Genomic DNA, 14,649 nt, shown 5'->3' with positions numbered 1-14,649 from the left:
ACATTCCCTCACTTTGAGGAGGGCTCTGTGAGTGCCACCCAACTGCAGGATGCAACACACGTCCCACTAGCACAGCTATGCCAGTGCTGGAAAGTGGGTTAGGATTGCGCCCTTAGGATTGTGCCGTATGTGAGTTTTTTGCTGCAGTACCATGGCTACCCTTCTGGAAGATGCATAGAGAGGATTGTGCTACAGTCCTCACCTAGTTTTGGAAACTCTACTCTACTCACTGCCATTCTGGCTATGATTTTTAATTATATTTGCAAAGGAAATGGCCATTGTACCTAAACAAACACGGCACACATTTTAGCTTTGTTGTTTTGTGGAACTGTCTTCTTTCCATACACAAGAACTCAATGGTTGTTATCCAGCTTGGACCCTTTGTGAAGAAAGGCAGAATACTGTATAAGCATCTCAAATAACATAAAAATTGCACTGAATGCCTGAGCTCATGTGGCAGTGGCACTATTCCAAAACTGGATAGACTATATTTAGCACCCATTGTCATCACAAGAACCTGTGGGCACCTCCCCAGGCCAAGCTAGAAATATGTCCATGGCATTACCTATTTGGATTTGCATATTTTACTGTACCTGGACCAGAGATGACCAAATCCTGAAGACAGGAGGGAGATATACACAGTGGGTCTTACTTCCAAGTAAACATGTATCGGATTGTACTGCAATTTAACGTTTTCTCTTATACCTGAGACATAAGATCACACTCCCGATTGCCGCCTCAATCAATCCAGAAAAACTACACCCAGGTTCAACTTACTACCACCATCGTGGATTAGAATAATCACTGCATGGGGAACAAACCCACCCTCCGGAAGGAGGAAGATGCATGGAAAAGGGAGAAAGTCCCACCCTACATCTTGACTGTGAGTATAAGGGTGATCCAAGGGTATTAAGGAGCATGTTGTTTTCCTTAAACAATCTTGAGTGTGTGCACATTTCTAAGAAAATTTCATGTTCAAAGGCTTTGGGAGCTTTTATATTTAAGTGTGGGCAAGTCTTCTCTCCCACACTGGATAACTCGATATTATTTATTAGTGTTTAATCTTTTTCTTATGTAGCATTGTTTTTCTGGCATCACTTTTAACCCTTCTCTAGTAGTTGTAAAGTGTATTATTTGTATTGGTCACTTATTGGCAAAGTAATTTCCATTTGCAGCAGACACCCTAGGAGTCTAACTGGGAGGAAAATACAGGGTTGGTGGGGAGTTTTCTGTACTGGTGTACAGCCCCTCCAGTCTTGCATAAAAAATATTAGGTGTGTATGGAAAAGTCTTTGCTCCCCTGAAATCCCCCATCCTTTATTTATTGTCTGTTCTACCTCCCATCTCATTTGCAAGCATAAGACACATCTCAAGGCTGTTGCAGGCTAAGGCTGAGGTCCTATCCATACTTTCCTGGGAGTAAGTCCCATTGAACACAATGGGACTTACTTCTGAGTAGACACACATAGGATTAGGCCAGCTGTTTTCAACCAATGTGTGGTGGCGCACTGGTGTGCTATGAATGGTCCCCAGGTGTGCTGTGGGAATTTGGGAGAGGGTCATTTATTAGTAGGGCCATTGGGGGATGTGAGCCCCCCATGCGCAGTGTGCCTTGTCAATTGCCAAAAAACCGATGGTGTGCCTTGACCATTTTAGTGCCTTGCCAGTGTGCTGTGAGATGAAAAAGTTGAAAATCACTGGATTAGGCTTTAAGTCAGTCTTTTCCATAAGAGGCTCTTTTATACAGTCACTCAGAGAAAAAGAAAATCCAATTAGTTGTGGTCAACAAATTACAGGATCTATGTTTATTTTGTGGAGGAGGAGGAGGAGGAGATCTCTGCAGAGAGAGGGCAACTGTGCTCCTTAGGGGCTCTTTCGACCCCTGTTCCCATCTCTTGCCTCCTGCAGTAGAGAGCAGGGAGGAAGGGAGGGGGGAGGGAGGGCTGAAGAGGCAGAGGGAGGAGAGGTTGCCCACGAGGCCTCTGATTGGTGGATTCCACAGCTGCTGAAAGCAGTGAAGTGTACTGAGCACTCAGGCTCCAGTTCAAAAGCTGGAGGTCCCCCTTGTACTTCGCCCAGGCTTAGGCAGGGCAAATATTAGTCACCAAAAGCCTCTGGGGGGTGGCTTGCTGAAAAAAAGGCTGCAGCTTTTTTGTACGTGCTGCTGGAGAAAAAAGCCATTTGGGATCAGTTTCTGACTCCTCTGAAGGACTTGCAGATGCCTGGGCTGCTTCCTGTTGTAGTCACAGACAGGTAGGGCTGCTCTGCTTGTTCCCTGACACCTTTACCTTTTCTTTCCTTGTTGGCTTTCTTTGGGGCTCAGGAAGGTTGCATCAGTCCTGCAAAAGGTGTGTTCAGGCACACTGGTTTCTTGTGGGGTGAGCAATCATGGTGACCAGATGTCCTCTTTTTTTTCTTTTTTCTTTTAGCCCTGGAAAAGAACTTACACGCCCTCCTTTTCCCTGTGAGTGGGTCCCTGCAAGCAGTGCATAGCCTACTTGTAACTAATAAATTCTACATAATAAATTATGCAATGTAGCTTTAAATTTAATAATAAGTAATAGTGTTTAAATTAACCACATGAAATTCTTATACGAGTGTTATTAGCCTGTATTTTATCATGTCCTACATTTTTCTTGGATGTCCCACATCTTGGGATGCCTTGTGCTCTTTTTCAGTTATGACATCTGGTCACCCTGTGACCAATGATTATATGAACGTGACTAAAATTGGCACTAGTGCATTAAAAAAAAACTCATCTACAAGCACTGGGACCTCAAAATTATTTTATTAATCCTTATGCTGTAGAGTCTGCCGTGTGTCACATTTACTGGGAAGTGGGTGTCACTGCACTCAGTGGGACTTAATTCTGAGAACACCTGCAGAGAAATGAGCAATAAATGAGACAGATACTTTGATTTTAATAGTTTTTAGGCATATTGTTAGACATTCTGTGTACCTCTTTTTAGAGGGAAAAGGCAGGGTCTTAATGTTTTTAAAAATATTAATCTTTAAAAGAAAGGTTTGGTTTGAAAAACTAAACACAGATTTGAACAAGCTGATCTTGGTGTCTGATAAGGAGAACAGTTTGGTTTCTGGAGGTTCTTAAAGTTAGGGATACATACAGTGGTGTAGCTAGAGGGGCTTCAAAGCACTAAGTTTGGTGGAAGCCTCACTGTGGCTTGCAAGCGGCCCTCTTGCCCAGAATGGCCCCAAAGGGGAGGGCGTAGGGCCACTTGCATGCAGCAGTGAGGCTCCTTGCAAAACTTTGTGCTTTGCACCCCCTCTAGCTATGCCACTGGATACATGAATTGGAGCTGGGGGTAACGTGGGTGTGAGGGTTTGTATTCTTGTTTGGCTGCCCATGGCTATGATACTGTATACTTATTGGAGAGCAACTGAACCAGCAAGAGTTTGTTCTTTTTTTATATCCCTCCTTTCTCCAGTTGTAAATGGCTCCAAAGCAATGAAAGTGTTGGGAAGGGGAAGGGTGCAATTTGTACAGCAAATGTTCAAACTGAGCGGCCTGATCAAAAGCCAACATAAGAAGTGTGCTGTTTACTCAGGATTGCCTTGACATTAGGGCTATCCCAGGAGAGAGTGGGAAGTACTTTCTGACTGTTCAAAACTAATGATGGCAAATAACATTTGATTGATTGAATGGGGGGGGGAGTGGTGTTGTGGTGTTGTGGTGACTGCCCACCTTCATGGTATGGTCAGTTGCTTGTGCACACAGGCCCTAAGTGAGCAGGAATGGTACATGTGTGTGTTCTGTACATGTGATCGTCCGACCCTGCAATAATCAGTGAACATTTATGATAGATATTATCTTTGTGTACTTATGCAATTATTCCTCCTGCTGCTGTTCTTAAGAATTTAACCACAGTGGTGTGTTAGGCAGCCACTGATACTGCCAGAGTCTTTTTTGTCCCCCTCTCCTTTGATATTCATATTTCACCTGGTATCAAACTAGTCATGTGGGAAAAGAGATTGGCTGGTAGAACTAAGAGAACATAAGAATATCATCATTTAATGACACTATTGAGTTTTAGCATATCAAATCAATCATTCAGTGTCCCATCTGCAGCCCTTTGCTCTCCTCCCATTCTGCATTAAACAAAACATAGTTTGTGCCAGGGCTAACTAGGAGGACACTGCCTCCAAAGCTTTTTTCTTGGTGATATGGAATAAGTGCAGAAAAAAATCATGCAAAATACATTTGAGCATGTGCAGAGTTTATTCTCCTTATTGTGTAAGTCAAGTCTGTCTTCGGAAATGCAGGGTTCAGTAACATGTGGGGCATGTTATATTTATGGAGTAAGCTGCCTTGAATGTAGGAGAAGATGAGGTTCCCTTCCCAGAACTCACTGGATGGCAAAAATAGCCCTAAAGCAAATCCATTTAAAAAACAAAGTCCTTTTGCTCCTTGATTTAAAAAACAGCCTTGCTGACCTTTGTGATGTTAAGACAGAGTCATTAGGCAAACAATCCATCAATCAGTCTCTTTCCAGGTGAGCCAGTGACCCCCCTCCCTTCACCCAGAGCAAAGTGATTTTCTTTTCACATGCTGGGGGGGAAAGGGGGGGTCTGCTTTGCCTTGGAGTGAAGCTTGGAGAAAGAATGATTGTCAGCTGGCTGCCCTCTCTTGCATTAACAGGTTAAACAATTGTTTTCCTTTAATAAGGGCCCTTCTCATCAGGCTGAGATTTTTCCACAGGTGAGAAATTTGTGGATAATTAGGTTATATGCGTAATCGCTTGCATGACTGCCGCCCTACAATAGTAAGAAAAGCAGTTTTTTTAACTGTGATTTTAAAGGAATGTATTTTTCCCCTTCTTCAGGAATCAGCACATTCTTTCTCATTTGCAGTGGCCATTCATGTTGAGTCACATTTGTATATAACAAAGCTGCAACTGTATACAATTAATGAATAGCTCAATAATAAGGATTAGGGGCTTCCAGGGCATGTGAGGTTCCTAACAGAGACCAGGGGGCCCAGAGCTTAACCCATTTCTTTTTCAAAATGCAACACTGGCACTGGACTTCTTGAAAATTCCCTGTAGTTTATAGAGCCCAATTTTATCCTCTTCAATTCTCCCCCCCCCCTCCACCTATGTAGTGACACCAAAATGGCTATTGCTGCATCCTGTGTGGGTGGATGGGGAATCATGGAGGTCTCCTCTGGATGAGGGAACATTCATTCCCTTACCCAGGGGTAATCCTCCATGGCACATACAGTCGTCCAGAAATGACCTTCCCCACCTCTGAAACTTCCTCCTGCCACCTCTGTGATGCCTCCTGCAAGTCTACTTCTGCCACCAGCTGATGCTGCTGACTCCCAGTGGGTTGTGGACCAGCTTTATGTCAGCTGCCACTGCACTGGCCAAAGCCTCAGTTAATATTTTGTTCACAGGCTCTTAAACCAAAGCTTGGCCTGTGCTAAGTACGTTGATGAAATAGTTTGAGAACATTTTATCCACGTGAAAATAAAATTCCTGCAAATCCGCCAAGATCTGTTAGACCTTAGGCGATCTCCATGAAGAACTAACTATATAACACTTGCAAATATAAGCAAAACCTACATAAACAGGAAAAAAATAAACCTAAGGTCATTGATGAAATCGTGGAAGGTTGCATGAAAGAGGAAAGCAAGTGGACAAAATTTGAAATGTGGTTATAATCAAAAGCAGTTGAAAGAACAAAATGAAGTCAGTGGATGAAAATTGAGGTATCCCTATAGCTGTCTGTCATAATAATAATAATAATAATAATAATAATAATAAAACTTTATTTTTATCCCGCCCTTCTCCCAAAAAGGGACCCAGGGCGGCTAACAACATATAAAACAGATTAAAACGTAATTTCACAAACAGATAAAAACATATTAAAAAACACATTAGCAGAACCCATAAAAACAGTAGTCAGAAGAGTCAGAATAAAAGAGCATAAAACAGCAGTTCTTAGAGGAATCGGGCCTGTAAAAAAACTAAAAGATATATAAAAGATGTTAAAAAGGCCATAATGTCAGAAGGCTTGGTTAAACAACAAGGTCTTCAGGCCTCGCCGAAAGGTCTCGAGGGAGGGAGCCATTCTCAAGTCAAGGGGAAGGGAGTTCCACAACGTTGGTGCCACTACTGAGAAGGCCCTATTTCTTGCCGCCGCCCCACGTACCTCCTTAGGCGGTGGCACTTGTAAAAAGGCCTTCTCTGATGACCTGAGAGGACAAGCCGGATTGTACGGGAGTAGGCGATCTCTAAGATAACCTGGCCCAGAGCAGTATAGGGCTTTAAAGGGACCCAGCACCTTGAATTGGGCCCGGAAACGAATGGGCAGCCAATGTAGCCCCCGGAGAAGCGGGCTGACAGAGTCAAACCGCCTAGCTCCAGTGACCACACGGGCTGCCGTCATTTCTTTTTCTTGACTATTACCATCAGCATCCAAGACTGGGTGATCTCTTTACACGAACGCTCCATAATTCTTTACTTTTGCAAACTTGATTCACGATTCCTGAGCTTGCCCTGACAGAATACTTGGAAGAAAGGGCTGCCAAGATTTTTGTTCATAAAATCAAATCCACTGATTCCATATAAATCCATATATGACTTGGATCAGTTTGCCTGCACTGAAATCACTCAGCTTCTCATTTTATGCAGAAAAAGATTCTGCTAGGTATTGGTCTCTAGAATCTGTTATCTTGGGGAGTGGGGAAGAGAGCTAAAGCCAAGGTAAATAATTAGCTTAGTGGGCTTCTAGGACAATATGTTATCACAGAGCCCATTAACTCCAGTGGGGAACAGTCCCCCCAATATCAGCCCCTTTAAATGACAGACAAGAAGAAGCTTGTGGATTGACCAACCCTGGTGTAAATTCCAGGGACTTTGATTTTGTGTGGTTCATAAAGCAGATGTCTTGGTTGCTGTTCTTAAATAGCTTTTTTACAACTATTTTTTTACAACAGTTTTGACAGCTATTCAGTATTGGACTGTCATGCAGAAGTGTTTATGACAGCAGAACACAGTTCTTCAGAGCTCTGTCAGTGACCATTTTGCTAGAGGTGGCAGCACCGCAACTGTGCTGATGGACCTCGCTATGATCAGATAAGGCAGTGTTGGGATTGGGCAGGTAGGGGGCAAAACTGGGGAGGGAGGGGGGAATAGGGGTGGGGAGGTGGAAGGAGGGGGTGGATCCAGCAGTAATGGCACACACTGCATCCTATCCCCTCCATTTTTGGGTTCCCTGCACCTCCTTGGACTTGAGTAAAATTGCATTTTCACTTTTGACTAAACATGATTTTTCCATAATGTATACATTTGGGGAACCAGTTTATTTAAACTACAGTTGGGTATAATTCAGATCTAAACCAGGATCTGTAACCATCGTTTGATATTAGTTTGTTTCATCTAACAGTGGTTTAAATATTTCAAGCATTTTTTTTGTTTTGTTTTAAAAAATCTAGCTTTTTGATAATATAGAGGTTCATATTAGTCCTTCTTTATCATTAAGGCAGCCGCAGCCACAGCCACAAAGTACTGGAAGTCTTGTGAATGTTCTGCCTGTATCGGAGATGGAGTGTGGGAGGCCGCCTACTTTGCAGATGGACTTGGCAGGTTTCTTCTTAACCACAGGGATGGTGACAATTTCTCAGATTATACTGGGCAGCACAAAATTAAAAAGGAGTGAAGGAAGCTAGGAAGGTTTTGCAGGGTTGCCCTACTTCTTCCTAATCACTGGAAATGGCCACAGCAACAAAACATATGCTTAGCAGAGGTTCTGTATATGCCACTGATGAGTCCCGTGGTATGTAAAGAAGTATTTCCTTTCACCCCACAAGGAAAAGTGGTAGGAGAATGCTGATGATTTTGTACACATCACATTTTCCTTATGGTTCTTTCCAGTCCCACAAGATTAATAAGACATCTTAAAGCACCAATTGCTCTTTCCTTTGGTGTGCAGTTTGCACTAGACTCTTTTCTTAATAGTTTGAAGCAGCCACACAAATGAGAGCTCTTGGTTGTTGTTGTTTTTTTTATAAGGAAAGACGTTCAAAGCTAAACTGCTAAATCTCGACCAAGAGTCAGAAGTGCGCAGCTTGAGTCATTAAAATGTTATTAAAAGGCAAGGGGGACCAATTTAGTTTTGAATAAAATACCTGACACAGCTGGGCAGTGGCGTTTCAGTGGAGTCAAGCGAAAAAGGGAGGAAAGCCTCTTACACGCTGCTCCTGATCTGCTGATTCAGGTGTAGGTGTGACAGGCTCACTCCTTTGGTAGAAGGGGACTTTTATCATCTTATGCTGGGTGTTCAAAGAACCAGAAGATATTTTGGTGGTGTTGTTCTTCAGAGAATGAAATTGCTGCTGAGAACAGTCACATCTCATTAGAAGACCTACTGTAGTGCATAAGGGTGTGAGTCCACACTAGCTCCTGTGTTGCATTTAATTTCTCTTTTCTCTCAACTTACAGCCCAATTCTATTCACAGAATACAATGGTAGATCTTGCCATCACTATCTCGTGGGCCACTGGCACAGCAGGAGCTCTGCAGAGCTGCCACCAATGCAAAGGCCAGAAGGTCATGCATGGGTGACAGCAGCTATCAGAACCTCCACCAATGCTGGTAAGTTGGTGCAGAGGAGGATCTGGAAAGGGATCATGCTGGGCTGTTTGAGGATCTTGGTGGCAGCTGCACACACTGGACCTTATCCCCCCTTCCCAGCCCAGGCCTGTCTTCTGAAGCTCTTCAAATTTAGGCCAGCAAAAGAGCTAGTGTAGGTCTGAGGAGACCCAGGGTCCAATCCTATCCAATTTTCCAATGCCGGTGCAGCCATTCCAATGGGGTGTGCGCTGCATCATGTGATAATGAGGCAGTCACAGAGGCTTCCTCAAGGTATGGGAACATTTGTTCCCTTACCTTGGAACTGCATTGCAGCTGCACCAGTGCTGGAATGTTGGATACGGTTGGGCCCCCAGTGGGAACCAGACAGCCTACAGAGAGGTAAGTAAAAATAGTCTTTTGCTTACCTCTCCAGGCTGCCTGGTTCCCTGCCAGCCCGAAACATGCAGCAGATTCTGCCTCAACATTGCTGCGCACTCTGAGCCAACCCTAGATAGGATAGGACTATTAGGGTATGTCTGTACCTATGCAGAATAGAATTGCTTTTCTTTACTTTTTGAACCTGGACCTCACCATCCTTGTTTTGATCTTTACAGGCTTTTCTTTATGCACATATGTCTACATTTATTTATTTGTGGGCATTTTCATCCCTTCTTTCCATTTTAGGAAAAAAAAATGCCCAATGCAGCTAACAATGAACAGTTGATAAAACAGGGAATACTATTTGGTTGAAAATATACAGAACATATTTCAGAGCAATCTAAAAACCCAGGCAGATGAGGCAGCAGATATAGCTAACAAAACCCATAGAGCAATGGTTCTCAAACTTTGAGGGAGCTTTAATCCTGCAGTAAGTTCTTGCGGGGGAGGGGCTAGGGCAGCGACGCGATCCCAAGGATCACACTGCTAAGAGGGGGGGTGGGGAGGTGCTTGTGGCTTACTTTATGAAGACAGGGCTGCTACATGCAGGAGGTGCGGGGAGCCCAGCGCAGGCCTCCACAGTGCTCCCCGAGGCTTGGAACGTTTGGAGAAAGCGGGTGCAAAGCTCTTTCCACAAAACGGAAGCACTTTGCGCCCGCTTTCTCCAAATGTTCCAAGCCTCGGGGAGCACTGTGGAGGCCTGCGCTGGACTCCCCGCACCTCCTGCAGCCTGCTGCAGTCCTGTCTTCATAAAGTAAGTCACAAGCATCCCCCCTCGCCTCCCCCATATGGGCGCGATCCTGAGAATTGCTTCCCTGTCTCTCTCCTTCCTCTGCCCCATAAAGGGAAGGGGGAACCTTTACACAAACTGGTGGGTCACAACCCACCAGTTTGAGAACCACGGCCACAGAGGGTAATCCAGGAGGATCATCTGGTCAGGTTAAATGCCTGTTGGATCAAGAATGTCTTCAGCAGTCAGTGGAAAACTGTCAGGGATAGGGGCCAGTCCGGTTGCCCATGGCAGGGAGTCACAGGACTGTTCTAATTGTTATTTTGCACTTTGTTTACTACCATAGTTAAAGAATTTGTGTCCTCTCCTCAGTTAGGGGGACTCGGCAGCTCACAATATCAAATCCAACCAATAAATTATCCCGTGCATCCCCTAAGGAGCTCAGTGTGGTATCCAAAGTTCTTCCTTTTATCCTCACAGTCGCCTTATCAAATAGGTTAATAATAATAATATAATAATAATATACAGTATTTATATACCGCCTTTCTTGGTCTTTATTCAAGACTTTATTCAAGGCGGTTTACACAGGCAGGCTTATTAAATCCACGCAGGGATTTTTACAAATTGAGAGAAGGTTCTCTCTTTCAAGAACCACCACATTCAAGATGTTACACTCCGATCTGGTTTAACATTCTGGCCTCCATCCTCCCACGCTCCGAGCAGATGGAACAGCTCAGCTGCAGCTTGCCAGCTGCTTCAAGGTCGCACGGTGCCGGTAGCCTCGAACTGGCGACCTTGTGGATGTTAATCTTCAGGCAAATGGAGGCTCTACCCTCTCGACCAGACCTCCTGGTTAGTGGTTCTCAAACTGGTGGGTTGCATCCTACCAGCCTGAGAAGTGCTGCTCTTTTCCCTTTATGGGGTGGGGCAGAGGGAGAGCAGCAACATGATTCCCAGGATTGTGCCATTGCGGGGGGGAGGGGCTGTTTTTTACACTACTTACTTGCTGCTGGGTTGCAGAGGGTATGGGGAGCCCTGCAGAGCACTCTGGAACAATCGTAACTGGAAGTGGGTTGCGATCATTTTTTTAACGTTCTACAAGCCCTGCAGAGGGCTCTGTGGGACTCCCCACACCTCTCAGACCCCAGCAGCAAATAACATTAAAAACAGGCCCCCCTTCCCGTGCAGATCATGTTCCTCCCTACCCCTGCAAAGAATTAGTACTTGGAAAACTATACAGTAGAGAGACTGGCCCAAGGTCACCCAATGATCCTGATGGCTGAGTACAGATTTGAATCCTAGGTTCAGATTCTGAAATCTCAGCTAAAAGCATCTTGCTGTCATAGTCAGTACAAATTGCATATAGTGTGGTTCGTGGATGAAACCATCACATATTTCCCATGTGAGTGGTGAGCAAAACATACCCACCCTCAAATGTGGTTTCAGCATACTTGGAGAGCTGCTTTTGTACACAGAGTACATGAGTCTGTAAATTAAAAGTAAACATGCACACCCCAGAATGGCCTGATGCAAACTATGCATGCTCTGTGGCCCCAGGAACCACTGAAAGCTGAGGTGGGAGCTGGAGAAAAAACAACAGCAGAACATGGGGGTGAGGTGGGGATTGGCCTGCTTGAAGTGGGTTTTAACAGCTCGTAGTGGGATTAGGGTCAGGCCTTCCCCATGCCCCTCTGGAGCCTGAAACTATGAGATCCAGGCGTCCTCTCCTTGTAGTGTGGTTTGAACACCCTACACCAGTGGTTCTAAAACTTTGGGAGGCAGCTAAAAAAAGTTTCACTTTACCAGCTGCTCAAGCTTCTGTGGCTATAATGGTGATTGAGCAGCAGTGCTCCCCCTAAGCAGCAGGTTGTTTAACCCTTGATGCACATAGCCTGATCTATGTTGTCAGTTTCACAAACTACCAAAAATTGGGTCCTGATAGTTTGGGAACTGCTTCCTACACCTTTCCCCCCCCCCCACTATTCCCACTTGCCATCCCCTCTGATCATCTTCTACCTTTGATTACTCCTTTGATTATTTTGATTACTTCTTTGATTACTTTTGATTACTTCTACCCATTTTGATCACAAAACCTACTCACTTCTTGTCCTCCCACTTCTTTCACCCCTGTTACCCTCCTCCATCTCCTGGCATTTCAGATAGCAGAGAGGGGGGACATGGAGAGAAGAGTTAAAACAGGTATTGTAGAGTAGTTCCTTTCCTTACCGCTTCCCTCCTCTGTCTTCTCTGCCTTTTGCAATGACAGCAGGCGGGGGCAGGGATAGCAGAAGGAAGATGATGGTGGCCCCTCCATTTGCCACTGCCATAATAGGCAGATAGGGTCCCCCCAATATGCTGCCAGAGACACATAATCTCATGAGGGCTCATTATTGGCCAGCCCTGATTAGGATTAGAGCAATGCAACACTTGGTTGCAGGTCCCTTTTGTTTGTGGTACAAGTGATGCTAGTCGCATTAAGTGGTGAGTTGAGATGAGGGGTGCCTTACATCCCAGCTCTACCTGCCAACAGAGCCACTGCTAGGATTGGGATGTGGTGATCTGGCCCCTGAACTCTTTCCTTCCTCCTGTGAATTCTTTAAAAAAACCAGGAAGTGCAGAACACGCACTGGAACACGCAGTGGAAGGAGAGAAGTAAGAGGCAGTGACATAGCCAAGGCATCTGCTACCTGGGGCAAAGAAGATTTTGTAGCCCCCCCATGACAAAATCAAATTTAATTTATTAAATAAATAAAACATTTTTGGGTTAATTGGCCATACCTTTTGATAGAATACAGATATTCCAATGTAGTTTGTTTCATTGCATTCAGCATTAAATTACCTTTCCTATAATACATAACATGATGGTATTATTTGTACATACCAAGGTTTTCACAGTTTTGGCCACTAATGTCAAGATTAGCTTGTTGCCCCCTACAGCTTGTTGCCCAGGGCAATTGCTACCCCCTGCACCTCCTTAGCTATGATACAGGTAAGAAGTATGTTGTTTTGGGGGTTGGGGTGGAATGGTAGCCTGCAGCCCAAAAGTTTCAGTCAGCCATGTATGGACACAAATGCAATTTTTCTAAGAGGGGTGGAATTTACACACTGCTCAAAGTGGCAATGGGGCTTGGATCAAATCTGTTGTTTTTTTGGAAATATTTTGTATGTGTATGTTTGTTTTTTTGTATGCCAGAGGATAACATGGATACCAGAGGGAACATATACAATTAAGGGCTCTTGAGTTGTGGCTGTCTTTGAATTAGAACCTGAAGGTTTAATTAATTACAGGACAGATGATAGATCAACTAAAATTAACTGGCTAGCAGCCCATCTTTAAATGTTAAGTGAAAACAGTATAGGCTTGTATTAGAACTATGCAGAGTTTTGTCATAGCTAGCCTTAGTGTATCAAAATACTGCTGTTGCATAGGTCTGCATTTTGAAAGGTGTTTGCAGTAGCCAGAACTGTTCTAATGAGCTCTATTGTGGTTAAGGAGATTGCCTATCACTCAATGATATGCCAGTTACAAGTGGGTATGAGTGCTAATGAAATGCAGATTGGAACAGATGGTCTGTGGAATACAAAAACTGCTACCTTATCTGCATGAAGTTGTCCCTGCTGGCAAGCAGTTGCCAATTTGGGAAGGAAAAACATGCATCATTACAAAGAATTACACACCTTGCTTGTTGAAGGCAAAGTGTAGCCTAAAATGTTGTGTTTTAACTGTGGGGGGGGGGGGGGGGAAATTAGCTGCTGCAAATCTTCCCTTGTGACCACCTTAAGGTAAGCATATTTTACTTCCTAGAACTGGATGTGTACAGATTTACTGCAGTTTTGCATGAATTGAAGGTGCCTGGTGCAGATTTGGGGTAATATGCACTTTTTAGTGTTACCATGACCTCCCTTCCACCAAGTTCCAAGTTTCTGTTACGAGATATGGAAAAGGAAGGGGGAGGGGAGATGGCGTTTGAAGAACATAGCTCTTTGTAGAAAAACATACCAGTCAAATCTCTAAAGCATTAATTCATCAGAAAAGCAACAAAGAAAATTATGTTAACTGCAACCTGTATTAATCGATGCAGGAGAGCTAAAATCCTGTCTTTGTAATGAAGGCTGCAATTCTCAAAATGCTAAATTATCTGCCCCATAACAAAAGCTGGGGTGATTTGTGCAGTCACAGGATACTTATAGGAAACACCCATTTATTTGTCTTAACTGTATCCTGCACTTTCTCTAAGTAGCTGAAGAAAATGCTCACAAGGTTGTGGCATGCTTTCCTTCACTAGAAACCTGTGCAGTAGGTCAGGCTGAAAGACAGAGACAGTCCAAGACCACCTGGCAAACACCATAGCTATGAATGGATATGTACCTGAGAGGCTGCAACTTTGCATGTGGAAGGTCCTACGTGCAAGCTCTGGTTTCTCCAGACAGAAAGAGCATTTGTATAATGCTTTTTGCAGTGTGCAAAGCTTTTTACATGTACAGGCTGGCCCCCGTATCCACAGGGGATCTGTTCCAGGTCCTCCCCAGGTACGGAAACATTGAATATGGAGGAACCCTGTCTCCATGGCCCACATACCCCCATTAACATTGTAGCAAAACTTACTAGGGCGAAAATATTTTTGCTTGTACAGCGAACTTATAGCGATGCTCAGGCAGACTGCTGGCAGCCTGTATGCTTGAAAATAAGAGATTAACACTAATAGGAAGAAACTGTTGGGCTCAGAATTCTTTATGATGTAAAATAAGTATGTCCATATCGGCACTAATGTGATTTAGCTTATTCAGTGCCCAATCCTATGCATGCCTACTCATTATAGTCAATCGTGCTCACTTCTAGGTTAATGTGGATAGGATCAGGCTGTCATATGGTACCAGGAGTCAGGTA

At 44.2% G+C, this 14,649-nt stretch overlaps 1 protein-coding gene across 3 annotated transcripts in view; it reads left to right on the top strand.

Moving 5' to 3' along the window:
* The first annotated feature begins 2,113 nt into the window (after positions 1–2,113).
* Positions 2,114–14,649, top strand: part of SPATA13 (spermatogenesis associated 13) — a 107,658-nt gene continuing 95,122 nt past the window's right edge. For 2 of the 3 annotated variants that reach the window (XM_066618997.1, XM_066619001.1), the window contains exon 1: positions 13,342–13,544. The gene's annotated coding sequence lies outside the window, so the exon portion shown is untranslated. Of the gene's footprint in view, positions 2,254–13,341; positions 13,545–14,649 lie in introns of those variants that run through there. The other variant, XM_066618998.1, reaches the window with a different exon arrangement.

Source organism: Tiliqua scincoides, chromosome 3 (genome assembly GCF_035046505.1).
Source record: "Tiliqua scincoides isolate rTilSci1 chromosome 3, rTilSci1.hap2, whole genome shotgun sequence".
Classification (NCBI taxonomy): domain Eukaryota; kingdom Metazoa; phylum Chordata; class Lepidosauria; order Squamata; family Scincidae; genus Tiliqua; species Tiliqua scincoides.
This window is presented reverse-complemented; position numbering and strand designations above follow the sequence as displayed.